The 16517-nt window shown below is 46.3% G+C and overlaps 1 long non-coding RNA gene across 1 annotated transcript; it reads right to left on the bottom strand.

The window, feature by feature from the left end:
• Positions 1-854: 854 nt before the first annotated feature.
• Positions 855-11774, bottom strand: LOC139356048 (uncharacterized). The gene is made up of 3 exons (XR_011607422.1): positions 11180-11774; positions 7529-7692; positions 855-951 (listed from the first exon to the last, which is right to left on the bottom strand). It is a non-coding gene; the product is annotated as an uncharacterized lncRNA (long non-coding RNA).
• Between the last annotated feature and the right edge of the window lie 4743 nt (positions 11775-16517).

The following is a 16517-nucleotide window of genomic DNA, read 5'->3' as shown; positions in this document are numbered from 1 at the left end:
ATTTGAATTTCAGATAAACACCGAATAGTTTTTAATGGAAGTATTTTCCATGTAATATTTGGGACATACTTATTCTAACATAGTATTTGGTGTTTATCTGAAATTCAAATTTAACAGGGTGTCCTATATTTTATCTGGCATTCCTACCTAGAGAAGACCCCAGGAGCCATCCAGTGATCCCTAAAGAGGAATGGGATGGTTCCTCTGCCCCCCAACTCAACCCACTTGCTTCAGCCAGAGGCTGATGACAACATGTCATTTCCCAAATCCTTGTCAAGCTGCTCACCAGATGTTAGGGCTGGCTCTGGAGCCAAGGCATCTTTGGAAAGGTGCTGCATCTAATTAACCTAATAAGTAGGTTGTAAGCTCTGACCGGAAGTGGTGGAGGATTCACCCTGACAGATGAGGAGGAGTGGGTCACTCCTGCTGCGGGCACCTGCCCACAAGCTGCTGGCTGTGGCCTGCGGAAGGGCTAATGGGAGGCTTTGGTTTCACATGAGACACAGGGCAAGCAGAAGTTACACCAACATCATACTACCAGTGACAACAGCTGCCATTTACAGAGCCCTTACTATGCCAAGCATGGATCAAGCATTATCTCATTTAATCCTTACAACAATTCTAGCAGGCAGAAGCTGTTATTATCCCCATTTAATAGATGATCAAACTGAGGCCAAGAGGCTGAGTAACTTGCCCAAGGTCACATAGCTAGAAAGGGATAGAGACAGGAATTAAAACACAGTACTTCAGACTCTGGACTCTGTGCTTCTAGCCACTGACCCCTTGGTCCCTTCCTCCAACCCCAAATCATTTTCAAGACATTTGGTGAATAACATATACAGTACATGGAGAGATAGAAGGAAATATCATTTATCATTCCATCAATTTTGATCAAGCCTTTTCTGTATGTGAGACATCCTCCCTTTCCTCTGACCTCACGGACATCATAGTCTGGTAGGAGACACAGACATCAATAAATTATTGTCTGAGAAACGAAACAAAAACAGTTCAATGAAATATAATTGCTATTAAGGGTACTGCTGTTAAGGAAGGCAATAGACTTGGTGATCAAAAGCCTGGGCCCTAGGGCAGGCTGCTTGGACACAAAGTCTTCCTTTACTAGGTATGTGACTTTGGGTGGATTTCTTAGTTTATCTCTGCCTCAGTCTGCAAAATGGGTGCAATAATACTCACTTCACAATGTTGTAAAAATTAATTAAACTGATCCTTGAAAGGCACTTAGATAGTGTCTAATAGTAACTACTTCAGTCAACAAATACTTACTGAGTACCTGCAATATGCCAAGCACTGCTCTAGGTTATTGGGATCCACTGGTGAACAAAATGGAAAAATACCTACCCTTGCAGAGTTTATATTGTTGCTTACATTTCAGTGATAGCCATTATTGTTATTATTATTATTATATATTTTTACTGCTCCTTGCAGAGCAGGGCTACCCTATAAGCAGTGAGCCCAGAGTAACCAAGCCATTATTTTAAAATGAATTATTATTATGTAAGTAATGTTAGTTCATATTTTAAAATTATTATTTTATTAATTAATTAATTTTTTTTTAGAAACAGGGTCTCACTCTGTTACTTAGGCTGTAGTGCAGTGCACAGTCATAGCTCACTGCAACCTTGAACTTCTGGGCTCACGTGATCCTCCTGCCTCAACCTCCCAAGTAGCTGGAACTATAGGCATGTGACACCGTGCCCGGCTAGTTTATTTTTATTTTATTTTTGTAGAGATGGGATCTTGCCATCTTGCCCAGGCTGGTAAAATTATTATTTTTAAGTGATTTGTTATTTAATAGATTTGCTCTTGGCCTTAAGAGGGCACAAAGCAGGAAGATATTTAACCCTCTGGGTTGGCAACAAGAATATTTCCTATGGTTTTAAATTCCCCCTGGGTTTGGGGATGGGAGTTGATACTACTGATAGCTGACCAGCTTTGAGGCAGAATGGGTTAAAAATTTGGGAGTGGGCCGGGCACAGTGGCTCACACCTATAATCCCAGTACTTTGGGAGGCCAAGGTGGGTGGATTACCTGAGGTCGGGAGTTTGAGACAAGCCTGGCCAACATGGTGAAACCCTGTCTCTACTAAAAACACAAAAATTAGCCGGGTGTGATGGCATGCACCTGTAGGCCCAGCTACTCGGGAGGGAGGATGAAGCAGGAGAATTGCTTGAACCTGGGAGGTGGAGGTTGCAGTGAGGTGAGATCGTGCCACGGCATTCCAGCTTGGGCAACAGAGTGAGACTCCGTCCCCCAACAAAAAAAAATTGGGAGTGGACCGAGGAACTACAGGAAGGAGTGTAGGGGGTCTGCCAGACTGGGGCTGAGAGGATGGTGCCTGTCTTTTTCTGAGAATCCTTTATGAAAATCTGATTCTAAGAGAAAGCCTGGCCCTGGGCAGGTGGCTAAAGTTCACAAAGGCTAACGTGGACAGTGAACCTGGCACTGGGGCAGGGAGGGAGGAGGTCAGCCGTGGCTTCTGGCAGCCCTAACTGCCAAAAACGGGGTTTCAGCTGTGAACCCATGACACCCTAGAGTCCCAAAGACTTCTAGGAACTTTACCTGCCCCACTCCCAGCTTGCCCCAGCCCTGGTCCACACCTGTTCATTAGAAAATGACTTTTTAAAAAGTTACTTATTTACTTTATAGAGATGGGGTCTCATTATATTGTCCAGGCTGGTCAGAAACTCCTGGGCTCAAGTGACCCTCCCACCCCAGCCTCCCAAAGTGCTGGGATTACAGTTACGAGTCACTGTGCCCAGCTGAGAAAATGACTTTTTATTTTCTTTATAAGAGATGGCATCTTGATATGTGGCCCAGGCTACTTTTGAACTCCTGGGTTCAAGCGATCCTCCCACCTCGGCCTCTCAAAGTGCTAGGATGACAGGTGTGAGCCACCATGCCCGGCCGAGAAAGTGACTTTTCATTTGTCACCTGTCATGCTGCCTGACTGCTTCAGAGGGCAGGAGGGACGGGGGGCCCATGGGAAAACTGAAGCTCTTGTGAAGATTAGAGAGGGGGCCTGAGGGGGAGAAGAAGGTGCCCTCCCAGGAATGCCTGGGAGAGCCCCAGAACAGGTGTTGTGTTCTCACGTTCTCATTGTCCTGAGAGAGACCAAGCCTCTGGCTGAATGCAGAGGAAGGTGACGCATCCAGCTGGGTGCCCCCTCCCCCAGCCTCCATGCAAGGTGTGGGGGCTCACGGTACTGCAGGGGGTTCAGTTTGTAGTCCACAAGGGAGACGGGGTCCTGGGGATTGATTTTGTTCAGCAAGACGCACAGTTTACACTTTCAGCTAACGGAAGGCGTTTTTGGTTTAGGGGAACAGGGATGAATTCTGGGCCCACTTGCACATGTGTAAGTACAGCCATGAGCCTGCACCCATGAGGGCACGTCTGCTGTGTGTGTCTGGGTGCCTGTGTGTCTGCTCTCCATCTCTGGGCAGATCTATGGGTGCATATCTGGGCGCCTCCTGTATGTGAGTCTGTTTGTGTACAGATGTGAATACGATTTGCGTGTCTGTTTGGGCAGGAAAGAGCTTAATCAAATGAGTCAGGAAAGTGAATTCCCTGGGGTCTGCTCCCAGCTGGGCCTCTCATGCAGTGGGCCCTTTGACGTGTCCCTTCTGCTCTCCAGGCCTCCCCTGCCACAGAGCCTGTTGGCCAAGCTACACTGGCTGATGCTAGTGCCCATGAACAGGCTGGGTTTTCGGTGCCTCGGCCTGGCATGGGGAGAGGATCTGGGACTCAGGGAGCCTCCGAGGGTTGGCAGCAGGGTCCTGGGATGCACCCCATGACTGGCTAATTGGTCCCTTAGCACCGAGCTCAGGTACCATCGCCCTGGCGCTGCTGCGCCTGCTCCCTGCTACGCCCGTCCAACCGGGCTGCACTGGGGACAGGAGGAGCCCCATCAAGCCTTGGGCCCACCCCTGCACAACTAGGACTGGCGATAAATCAGCATGTAGTGCCCAGCCTGGCCCCAGGCTACTGTGGCCACTTCATGTTGGAGGTGGCCCTAGGCTCCCTGACCTCAAAGTGAGAAAATGCTGCTTCCAGTGAACCTGCCCAGGATGACTGTTAACAGGGAGGAGGTTGAGGGCAGTGGCCATCCCTGAATCCAGTCAGCCCAACAGGGTCTACAAAAACAAACAAAATGTCCATGCTGCCCACCCTTCTGGGCTCAGGCTTCCTCTGCCCCCATCTCGCCCTCTCATTTCTGTCACCAGCTGTCCTATTGGAAAAACACTAGGGCAGTGTTGACCAATGGAACTTTCTGTAATGATGGAAATGTTCTCTATTTGTGCTGTCCAATATGGTGGACACCAGCCACATGTGGCTATTGAGTACTTGAAATGTGGCTCATGAGAATGAAGACTTGTGTTTGTTGGTTTTTGTTTGGTTGGTTTTTGTTTTTTGTTTTGTTTTGTTTGTTGTTGTTGTTGTTTTTGAGATGGAGTCTTGCTCTGTCACCTATGCTGGAGTGCAGTGATGTGATCTCGCCTCACTGCAACATCTGACTCCCAGGTTCAACTGATTCTCCTGTCTCAGCTTCCCAAATACAGGCATGTACCTGGAACTACAGGCATATACCATCATGCCCGGCTAATTTTTGTATTTTTAGTGGAGACAGGGTTTCACCAAGTTGGCCAGGCTGGTCCTGAACTCCTGAACTCAGGTGATCCTTGGCCTCTCAAAGTTCTGAGATTATAGGCATAAGCCACCACACCCAGCCTAGACTTGTGTTTTCATTTTTATTTTATTTTAGACAGCATAGCTCTAGTGAACCAATTCCTACTGAGAGGACCAAAAACAGTGTGATCATTGAGATGATCACACTTGATCCTATACCAGTGGCAAAGTTCCTTCATGTTTGTGGGTACTCACTGGAGCCTCCCAGCAATTCTCTAGGCCAAGGCAGGAACCACCGCACACAGGACGAGCTACTTGCCCAAGGTCTTCCAGTCAGCAGGCACAAGGGCTGAGACTAGAGCCCAGATCTTCTGATTCTAGAAGTGAGACGAGCTGAGCATGGTGGCTCATGCCTGTAATCCCAGCACTTTGGGAGGCTGGGACGGGAGGATCCCTTGATCCGAGGAATTCAAGACAAGCCTGGGCAACATGGTGAGACCCCCATCTCTACAAAAAGAGTAAAGCAAAAAATTTAGCCAGCTGTAGTGGTACATGTCTGTAGTCCCAGTTACTCTGGAGGTTGAGGTGGGAGGATTGCTTGAACTGAGGAAGTCAAGGCTGCAGTGATCCCTGATCATGCCACGGTACTCCAGCCTGGGAGACAGAGAGAGATCCTGTCTCCAAAAAAATAAAAAGAGAAGTGCAGCTCACTCCAACATCAGCCTCGCTCCAGCAGACCTGCAGGTGAGCAGAAGCATAACCGAGAACAATGATTGATGCCAGAATTTCAGGCTCAGGCTGGACCCGTGGAGAAAAGGTTTTTGAGGTGGCCTATGGAGGGGGACGTTGGAACCTAAAGTTGCTTACCCGATTTGTAGATAAGAGGGGTGAATGTGGCTATGTATGGGGACACTTATGCCAGGAACTGTGTTAGGCTCTTTACAGATGGGAGTTCATTTACCTTCACAAGGTCGGGCATTGTTCTCCCCACTTTACGGATAAGGAGATAGAGGCTCAGAGAGGTGACCTGACTTGTCCGAGGTCATACAGCAAACAAGTGGCAGAGCTGGGCTTTGGACCAGGCACTTTGGCTCCAAAGGGTTTGCCTCCACTACCACCTCACTTGGGATGAAGGCCTGAACTGGAAGCTGACTTGTGTGCATCAGACAGCACTGGGCCTCCGCTACCTGCAGAACTCTCGCTGAAGCTCTGCAAAGGCAAAAGAATACAGCTCTCTAGGCCCCTTCTCCTGGTGAACCTGCTGCCAGGGCCTGGGGAACAGACACATGTGAGTAATTAATGGTGGCCGAAGAAAGAAAAGTGACCAAAGTGACCTGGGTGAGCCAGGCTGGGCCTGATCCACCTAGAAAAGCTTCCCTGAGAAGGAAAAAAAGCATCTCAGTCAGTGGCTCACCAGGGTTTCATGTTTTCATTCATCCAGGATCTCCAAGGTCAATTTCCTTCCCAATTTCTGTCTCAAATATCTATTGCTGGCCAAGCGTGGCAGCTCATACCTGTAATCCCAACACTTTGGGAGGCCGAGGCAGGAGGATCACTTGAGGCCAGGAGTTTGAGTCCAGCCTGGGCAACACAGTGAAAACACCATCTCTATTAAAAGTAAAAAAATACAAGTAAAAACAGTAGCTGGGTGTGGCAGCACGTGCCTGTACTTAGGAGGCTGGGGTGGGAGGATTGCTTGAGCCTAGGAGTTCAAGGCTGCAGTGAGCTATGATTATGCGTTACACTCCAGCCTAGGCAACAGAGGGAGACCTTATCTCTAAAAATATGAAAATAAAAATAAATCTATTGCTGAGTTAAAACAAAACCCCAAAACTTAGTGGTTTAAAACAATTATTTGTTCATGACTCTGCAGCGTGGACTCAGCTTGCAGGGGTCAGCTCTTCTCTGCTTATGTGGCAGTTTTTGTGCTTGTCTTGCTGGGGGTCACTCGTATGACTGCACTCAGCTGGCTAGTGGCTGGCAGAGGCCTGGGCTCAGCTGGAAGACAGGGATGGCTGGGCTTCTCTTCCTAGCCTTCAGGGCCACCCTGTCTCCACGTGGCCTCTCCAGCAAAGGAACTAGACTTTTTACCTGGAAGTTCAGGGCTCCTAAGATGCTCCAAGGCCTTAAGGAGCTCCCGAAAGAAATAAAACCAGTCCTTGGCCAGGCACGGTGGCTCACACTTGTAATTCCAGCAGTTTGGGAGGCCAAGGCGGACGGGTCACGAGGTCAGGAGATCAAGACCAGCCTGGCTAAAATGGTGAAACCCTGTCTCTACTAAAAATACAAAAAATTAGCCAGGTGTGGTGGCAGCCACCTGTAGTCCCAGCTACTCAGGAAGCTGAGGCAGGAGAATGGCGTGAACCCAGGAGGCAGAGCTTGCAGTGAGCTGAGATAGCACCACTGCACTCCAGCCTGGGCGACAGTGCAAGACTCCGTCTCAAGAAAACAAGAAAGAAAGAATACCATTCTTCGTCTCACAGGACATTCAGAGGGTGCAGCAACAGAATGGAGGTGCAGCACTTCTCCCAGGGCCTGGCCACCACTGTGACTCTCAGCTAGCTGTCACATCACTGCATCTAAAACACTAGTCTCAGCCTCTGCCACTCAGACAAGTGATAAAACCCTAATTCTCTATGCATGATACTTCCGGTTTTATCTTTCAAAGCTCCTCCCCTTTACACAACACTCTCTAACCTAAGCGAAGGGAGTGCCACAAAACACACCACGCCACTGTGCCTTCATACACTCTGCTCTTGTCCCCCAGTGTCCATCAGGCCAACATCTTCACCGGGGCTCCTCCTCCCCCAGCCCTCCTGACCCTCCCCCAGAGCTGGCTTTCTCAGCTTTGTCCTTGAGCTGTTCACAGATGACCTTGGCCCACCTGGATGGTGGAGGCAGGGAGGACTTTTCTAAGAGGCCTTACAAAGCAGCCCTGTGGGAAACGCGGCTGTGAGAATGAAGGTGGATCCCAGTAGTCAAACACAAGGGCTCTGGAGCCAGGCTTCACGGTTCAGAGCCCACTTTTTGGTACCTCCATTTTCTCATCTGTAAAATGAGAAAGATGCTAATTATAGTACTTATCTCCTAAGTGTGTTGTGAGAGTTAAATGAGACTATTACACGGAAAGCACCTGTGTCTGATGCATGGCGAATGCTCCCTAATTACTGCTCTTAACTGTTATCAAATATGTGCTCCTCCTGGGCCAGGCTTCTTCTTCTTTTTTTTTTTTTTTTTTGAGATGGAGTCTCGCTTTGTCACCCAGGCTGGAGTGCAGTGGCACCATCTCAGCTCGCTGCGACCTCCACCTCCTGGGTTCAAGAGATTTTCCTGCCTCAGCCTCCCACGTAGCTGGGACTACAGGCACTTGCCACCACGACCAGCTAATTTTTGTATTTTTAGTAGAGACGGGGTTTCACCATGTTGGCCAGGCTGGTCTCAACCTCCTGACCTCAGATGATCCACCCGCCTCGGCCTCCCAAAGTGCTGGGATTACAAGCATGAGCCACTGTGCCCAGCCAGGCCAACCTTCCTTATGGACATGTGACTCCCTCCAGAAGCTGGGACTCTACCTCCACACTGGGGAACAAAGGCAGACCTGCTGTGACCTTTGGCCCACTCCTCCCTTCCTCTCTCAGCCCAGAGCCCTGGGCGGTCCTCCAACAGCCTTCAGGCTTTAGTGCCTTCCCAGCGCCCACTGTGTGCTACGGGGAAGAAAGCGCAGCAGCTGTGGGGACAAAGTCAGTCCCTAAGGTCAGCTGGCAAGAAGAGACCAGCCTGGGTCTGGCGCCCCGCTCCTAGCTGGGCACTGCGCTTCCATCCCTCCTAGGAGGCCTGGCAAGAGGCTACCAAATAGAGTTGGGTCAGTGATTCTTTCCAAAGTCTGCCTAGGAGCTTGGTACCAAGCTTGCACCTCTTGTCACAGAGCCCTGAGAACACGTCAAGTTAGGGAGGGTCCACCTGAGAGTTAGGGTGGGCCAGTCTAGTTAGGCCAGAAGGCATTTTTGTTGTCCATTCCCTTCTTCGTTCCACAAAGACTTCCTGAGCACCTACTATGCGCCAGGCGCTGACCTAGTCTCTGAGAACACAGAGAGAGCAGGACTGGCAGAAGCGGACCCTGGGAGAAGGGTGTCTGTGCCTGTGAGTGGGCAGCCACTTGGTGGCCCAGGCTCTAGGTGTCCTGTCTGGTGTCCTCCCTCACGTCTACCTGTGCCCAACGTAGTAAAATATAAGCGCTGGACTACACAGGTGATGCCAGTCCTGACTCTGCCGTTGCCTCCCCGAAGGGCAAGGTGGCTTGCCTCTCAGAGTCTCAGAGTCCTCATCTACAAAGCGGGGGTGCAGCCGGGAGGCCCCAGCAAGTAACGCCTGCCAAGGACCGAGCAATGTGGCCAGCGCTTCCCGGCACACAACAAATGGACTTCGTCCACCCTCTGCCATCATCTGCCATCACCACGGCCCCCACCTCCTCGGACTGGAGTCCTGCCCTTCTTTCTGGCTTCCTGGGGCTGGTCACAGCTTGACAATAGCCAAGCCGCCTCTGGTCCCAGATGATACTGGAGACCTTTCCTGTAAGCCATTTGCCCTCTGACGCTGGGGTCACAGAGGTCTTAAAGCCTCAACTCCCAGAAAGAAGAAGGGGAGGTGACAGGGGCTGTATATCAGGGGCCTGTCTTAGCTGTTGGCAGAGATTCCTTCCCAGCCAGGGACAGATGGCCTCAGTCTCCCAGGGTCTGGATTGCCTGAGCACCTGGGGTGGGCGCCAACACCAAGGGTGAGGAATTTGTATGACTCTGTCACCTCCAGTCAGGGGACTCCCACACTCTTCTTCCTGTAGCTGGGAACAAAGTGACAGGTCACTCTGAGGGGCAACTGATGACAGGTCCTTCTGTAACATTTATTTAGAACCGGCAGCCCCTCCTCCTTCGAAAAGGGCCTAAGGGAATGCACTGACCATTTATGGAAGGCCTATCGTGTGCCCAGGCCTTTCTGCATTGACATTGCCATTGAGTCCCCACAAGAATGAGGAAACTGAGGCTCAGCAAGGTAAAGTAACTTCCTGACATCTCTCCACTAGTCCAAGGCAGAGGAGCATTAGAAAATGAGTTCCTTGACCAGGCACAGTGGTTCATACCTGTATTCCTAGCACTTTAGGAGGCCAAGGTGGGTGGATCACTTGAGTACAGGAGTTTGAGATCAGCCTGGGCAACACAGTGAGACCCTGTCTCTACGAAAGTTTTTTTTAAATTAACCAGGCATGGTGGTGCATGCCTGTGGTCCCAAGCTACTCTGGAGGCTGAGATGGGAGGATTGCTTGTGCCTAGGAGGTTGAGGCTGCAGTGAGCTATGATTGCACCGCTTCACTCCAGCATGCCTGGGCGACAGAGTGAGACCTCATCTCTAAAAAAACAAAAAACAGGAAAATAAAGAAAGAAGGAAGGAAGGAAAGAAAAAAAAGAAAGAAAGAGAAAGCAGTTTCCTCCTACTGTCATTTTTTAAAATGCAGATCAGCAGGGCAAAAAGCATAAAAACAGACAATCAACCATAGAGAGAGCAATAGTTCTTAACCTCCGGGAGAAGCTTTTAAGAATAGGATGTACATAATGCATTTGTAATGCTGATAAATGCACTAAGCATTTTCTAGAGGGATATATAAGAAACCTTTATGGAAGAGAAACGGAAGTGGGGAGGGAGCAGTGAGAGAATTTTGATTCTCATTTTGTATCTTTCTAGAACATGAATTGTTTTCCATATGCATTTAAAAAGTGAAAACAAGGGGTTATCTGGGCAGTAGGATTACGGGTCATTTTAATTTTCTTCTTGACTTTTTTCTGAACTAAAAAAGAAAAATATGATTTAAAAAAAAATTTACGAAGCTAATGAAAGCTATGGACCTAATCCCAATAAAATTTTACAAATATATTAATTCATATAATTAACGACCCTTTATAGGAAAGATGGGAGGGAACAATAATATTTAAAAACCAGGCTAAAATAAGATTTTCATGACTAGAAGGATACAGTTCTCTGATATCTATATGGAAGCTACTGTCATTAATAATTAAAAATGGAAAACAAAAACCTAGGCTAATGTGGTTTCTGGAACCAAGCATTTAATTTTACTTTGAGCCCTGTGCCTTATACAGAGCTTGAACAGAGGAGATGCTCAAAAAATCCATTGGTTAGTGGACATTTTGTGCTCACTGGATCCCAAAGCAGGTAGCCAGTCAACACTTGTTAACAGAAACCAGTAGTCAAATGCTATTGATCCCAACCACTGTCCCTGGACCCCAGCTGGGACCCTCATCCAGGTAGGAGTCGGAGGAGTGTGGTCAGCCTTCGGCTAGGTTGTGAGATCCTTTCCCCTGCAACGGGGTGAGGGTAAGGAGAGCACTGACCACTGTTACTACCGAGTGTCTGGGAGTGGTGGACACAAGCAGGGCCTTCTTTTCCTGATTGCCCTTTTAATACAGTATGCAGAGGATATGTGAACTCAGCCTCATTAAATATTTACTGCCTGTCCCTCAGCCCTCACCTGGCGCTCTTGTCCAGTCTGTAGTATCAGTCATCTTGTGTGGTCCATAGAGATTCTATCTTCCCAGTTCCTTGAGGGTAAGGAGAGGGCATGTTGCAATTCTCACTTATCTCCCCCAGTAGCCTGTTGCCAGAGGAAGCCGGAAGTAGCCAGAGGGAGCCAGAGGGACTAGTGAGATCGGACCAGCGAGGCAACCACAGGAAGGGACACAGAGTCAGCTGGGGGTAGGCTCTGCCTTGCTGGAAAAGGCCCTACACGGACGTGTTGGGCCCTGCAAGGTAAGAAAGGATGGTCCCAAGATTCAGCCTCTGCCTGCCCCTTCCACAAAGCTCCTGGCACCCTGGTCTCCTCGTTCCAATCCCAGGGCATCTGTGCCAAGAATGGTGTGTTCCCATGTTGCTGCAGGGCCAGATTCCTGTCTCACAGCAGGCGCTGCCTGAGTCACTTCCTCTTTGAGGCCTTCCCTGACCACTCTGTCCAATTTGTTGCCATTTCTCTTCCCCTCTCTCTAGAGTCTCTTTCTCAGCATTGCCTTGTCTTATTTTTCTTCTTAATACTTACCAGTTTCCAAAGATATGACTTGATTCCTCAACCGTTGTCACTCACCACCCCAATTAAAACATAAGTTTCACTAGACACATCTCCCTTGTTCACCTCTGAACCCCAGGTCCTCACACAGGCCTGACACAGAGTAAGCCACTGAAAAATATTTATTGAATGAAAGAATGTATGGCCAGGGGTAGTAGCTCACACCTGTAATCCCAGCACTTTGAAAGACTGAGGCAGGAGGATTACTTGAGCCAGGAGTTGGAGACCAGCCTGGGCAACATAGTGAGATCCCTATCTTATTTAAAAAAAAAAAAAAAGAATGCATAAAGGACCAAATGAATGACTCTTGTTTGTTGCAGACCAATGCAGTCACACATGGGCCTGCGCTTCTCCTGTCCTCCTTTGGCTGGAAAAGACCATCTGTGCCCACAGACAACTGCAACAAAGAACCGCATCCAAATGAGTGCTTTTGTCAAGATGCCAAAGAGGCCCTGTGGGCAGATCTGGAGAGGTCAGGAAATAGGGACTATGGATAAGAGTGGTCTTGGTCCCCAGAAATTCCCGCTTAAGTGGAGATGAGCTGCAGAAACCCCTTTTTGATTTTAATCTTGATGCAAATCTTTAAAATGTGTACATCATTTTTACCATTGTGGTAGGCAAAATAGCTTAATGCAGGCATAATTGCCTTAAACAACCATTTTCTTACTGAGCTCTCACATGAACCCTAAAAGGTAACCAGAAATCTGTTTTTAATGGAAGACATAGTTGAGGTTCAAAGATATCAAACTACTTGCCAAAAATTACTCAGTTCTAAATTTTGTCCTAGACCAGAACATTACTGAATGATGTTTGACCTCCTCACTCATATTGCAATGACATCCTTTGTACAGAAGAGACCCTAAGTAGGGGTGGCAGAATATTGTTAATATCTAACACTTATTGACTTATTTCTATGTGTCAGGCACTTTTCTGAGACACTTAAATGTAGAAACTAATTTAATCCTGGCAGTGTCCCTATAAGAAATGAACTCTTGTATGGGGTGGGACTGTGCACGGTGGAGCAGCAACAGAGGTGAGGGCTCATCTGGGGGTCACAAGCTAGGGCTGTGGGAGCTGGGCCATTGAGGTCGGGGCTGACTGAACTCATGGACCTGATACTTTTCTCGAGAAACAAACCAGCTCAAAAGAAAAATGGCATTTGTTGCAACACAAGGAGCCATGGTGGTTGACCAAACCACTCTGATGAAAAAGTACCTTCAGTTTGTGGTAGCTCTCACAGATGTAAATATAACTGATGAAACAAAGTTAAAAATAATGCAAGAAAGTATTTGCAACCTCATGGTGACCTCAAACCAAGAAACATACAATGGATACACAAAAAATAAAAAGTAAGAAACTAAATCATATTGCCAGAGAAAATCACCTTCACTAGAAGAAGACAGGAAGGAAAGAAAGAAGAGAAAACCAGAAAACAACCAGAAAGTAAATAACAAAATGGCAGGAGTAAGTCCCTACTTTCGATAATAACATTGAATGTAAATGGACTAAACTCTCCAATCAAAAGACATAGACTGCCGGAATGGATGAGAAAACAAGACCCATTGATCTAGTGCCTGCAAGAAACACACTTCACCTATAAAGACACACATAGACTGAAAATAAAGGGATGGAAAAAGATATTCCATGCCAATGGAAACCAAAAAGAGCAGGAGTCACTATACTTATATCAGACAAAAACTATAAAAGACAAAGAAGACCACTACATAATGATACAGGGGTCAATTCAGCAAGAGGATACAACAATTTAAAATATATATGCACCCAACACTGGAGCACCTAAACATATAAAGGAAATATTATTAGAGCTAAAAACAGAGACGGACCCCAATACAATAAGAGCTGGAGACCTCAACACCACTTTCAGCATTGAACAGATCTTCCAGACAGAAAATCAACAAAGAAAAATCAGACTTAAACTGCACGATAGACCAAATGAATCTAAGAGATATTTACAGAACATTTTATCCAAGAGCTGCAGAATATACATTCTTTTCCTCAGCACATGGATCATTCTCAAGGATAGACCATATGTTAGGTCACAAAATAAGTCTTAAAACATTCAAAAAAGTTAAAATAATATCAAGCATCTACTCTGACCACAGTGGAATAAAACTAGAAATTAATAACAAAAGGAACTTTGGAAACTATACAAATACATGGAAATTAAACCATCTGCTGCTGAATGACCAGAGGGTCAATGAAGAAATTAAGAAGGAAATTGGGCCGGGTATAGTGGCTCACACCTGTAATTCTAGCACTCTGGGAGGCCTACGTGGGCCAAGCCCTTGAGCTCGGGAGTTCAAGACCAGCCTGGGCAACATGACAAAACCCTGTCACTACAAAAAATACAAAACTTAGCTGGGTGTGATGGCATGTGCCTGTATTTCCTCCTGTATTCCCAGGAGGCTGAGGTGGGATGTCAAGGTTGCAGCGAGTTGAGATCACACCACCACACTCCAGCCTGGGTGGTAGAGCCAGACCCTATCTCGAAAGAAAGAAAAGAAAGAAAGAAAGAAAGAAAGAAAGAAAGAAAGAAAGAAAGAAAGAAAGAAAGAAAGAAAGAAAGAAAGAAAGAAAGAAAGAAAGAAAGAAAGAAAGAAAGGAAGAAAGGAAGAAAGGAAGAAAGGAAGAAAGGAAGAAAGGAAGAAAGGAAGAAAGGAAGAAAGGAAGAAGGAAATGAAAAAAACTTCTTGAAGCTAATGATAAGGGAAATACAACATGCCAAAACCTCTGGGATACAGCAAAAGCAGTACCAAGAAGGAATTTTATAACTAAAAGTGCCTACATCAAAAAAGAGAAAAAACTTCAAATGAACAATCTAACAATGCAGCTTAAAAAACTAGAAAAGCAAGAGCAAACCAAACCCAAAATTAGTAGAAGAAAAGAAATAACAAAGATCAGAACGCAAATGAATAAAATTGAAATTAAAAAGATACAAAAGATCAATGAAACAAAAAGTTGGTTTTTCAAAAAGTTAAACAAAATTGAGACTAGTGAACAACACAGTCAAGATGGATAAAGGTGACCCCAAGAAACCAAGGAGCAGATGTCTGCTTATGCCTTTTTGTGTAGACGTGCAGAGAAGAACATAAAAAGAAAAACCCAGAGGTCCCTGTCAATTTTGCAGAATTTTCCAAGAAGTACTCTGAAGGGTGGAAGACAATGTATGGGAAGGAGAAGTCTAAATTTGATGAAATGGCAAAGGTGGATAAAGTACACTATGATCAGGGAAAGAAGTATTATGGACCAGCTAAGGGAGGCAAGAAGAAAAAGGATCCTAATGTCCCCAAAATGCCAGTCTGGATTCTTCCTGTTCTGTTCAGAATTCCGCTCCACGATCATATCCACAAACCCTGGCATCTCTATTGGAGACGTGGCAAAAAAAAGGCTGAGTGAGATGTAGAGTAGCTTAAATGACAGTGAAAAGCAGCCTTACATCACTCAGGAGGCAAAGCTGAAGGAGAAGTATGAGAAGGATGTTGCTGACTCTAAGTCGAAAGGAAAGTTTGATGGCACAAAGGGTCCTGCTAAAGTTGCCCGGAAAAATGTGGAAGAGGAAGGTTAAGAAGACAAGGAGGGAGAAGAGGAAGAGAAGGAGGAGGATGAATTAAAAACAAACAAACAAACAAACAAACAAAAAATACCTGTTTATCTGTCTCCTTGTGAATACCTTAGAGTAGGGGAGGGCCGTGATTGACACATTTCTTATTTGAGAAGTGTCTGTTGCCCTCATTAGGTTTAATTACAAAATTTGATCACGATCATATTGTAGTCTCTCAAAGTGCTCTAGAAATTGTCAGTGGTTTACATGAAGTGGCCATGGGTGTCCAGATCACCCTGAAACTGTATCAAAGTTGTACATATTTCCAAACATTTTTAAAATGAAAAGGCACTCTTGTGTTCTCACTCTGTGTGCTTTGCAGTTGGTGTGACAAGGCATTTAAAGATGTTTCTGGCATTTTTTTTTTAATTTGTAAGGTGGTCTTAACTATATGGTAATTGGCTGGAAAACCTAAGTTATCAACTGTATATATCTATAGTTGGTAAAAAGAACAAAACAACCAGGACAAACTCTTGATGCTCTTTGCTTGGCGTTGAGGCTGTGGGGAAGATGCCTTTTGGAGGGGCCATAGCTCAGGGCGTCACTGAGGCTGGACCTATTGACTCTGCAGTGGGCATCCATTTAGTTTCAGGTTGTATGGTTTCTATATATTGTGACATAGCATTTTGCTGCCATCTTAGCTGTGGACAAAGTGGGGTTCAGCTGGCATAAGAAGCTGTTTGTTTGTTTGTTTTTCCCGAGATGGAGTCTCGCTCTGTCACCCAGCCTGGAATACAGTGGCGCGATCTCTCGGCTCACTGCAACCTCCGCCTCCCAGGTTCAAGTGATTCTCCTGCCTCAGCTTCCGGAGTAGCTGGGACTACTTTTTAAATAAACTGTAGAACTCTTCATTGTCAGCAAAGTGAAGAGCCACTGCATCAGTGAAAGTTCAAGAGCTTTCTGTACTTAAACACGATTTGAAACATTTTTTGTATGTTTAGAATGCTAAAATGTTTTTGAAGTTAAATAAACAGTGTTACATTTAAAAAAAGAAAGAGAGAAAAGTTAAACAAAACTGACAAATCTTTAACCAGACTAAGAAAAAAAGAGAGAAGATACAAATAAATAAAATCAGAAATGAAAAAGGAGACATTACAACTGATACTTCAGAAATTCAAAGGATCATTA

The sequence above is a fragment of the Macaca nemestrina genome, chromosome 9 (genome assembly GCF_043159975.1).
Source record: "Macaca nemestrina isolate mMacNem1 chromosome 9, mMacNem.hap1, whole genome shotgun sequence".
In the NCBI taxonomy this organism is placed as follows: domain Eukaryota; kingdom Metazoa; phylum Chordata; class Mammalia; order Primates; family Cercopithecidae; genus Macaca; species Macaca nemestrina.
This window is presented reverse-complemented; position numbering and strand designations above follow the sequence as displayed.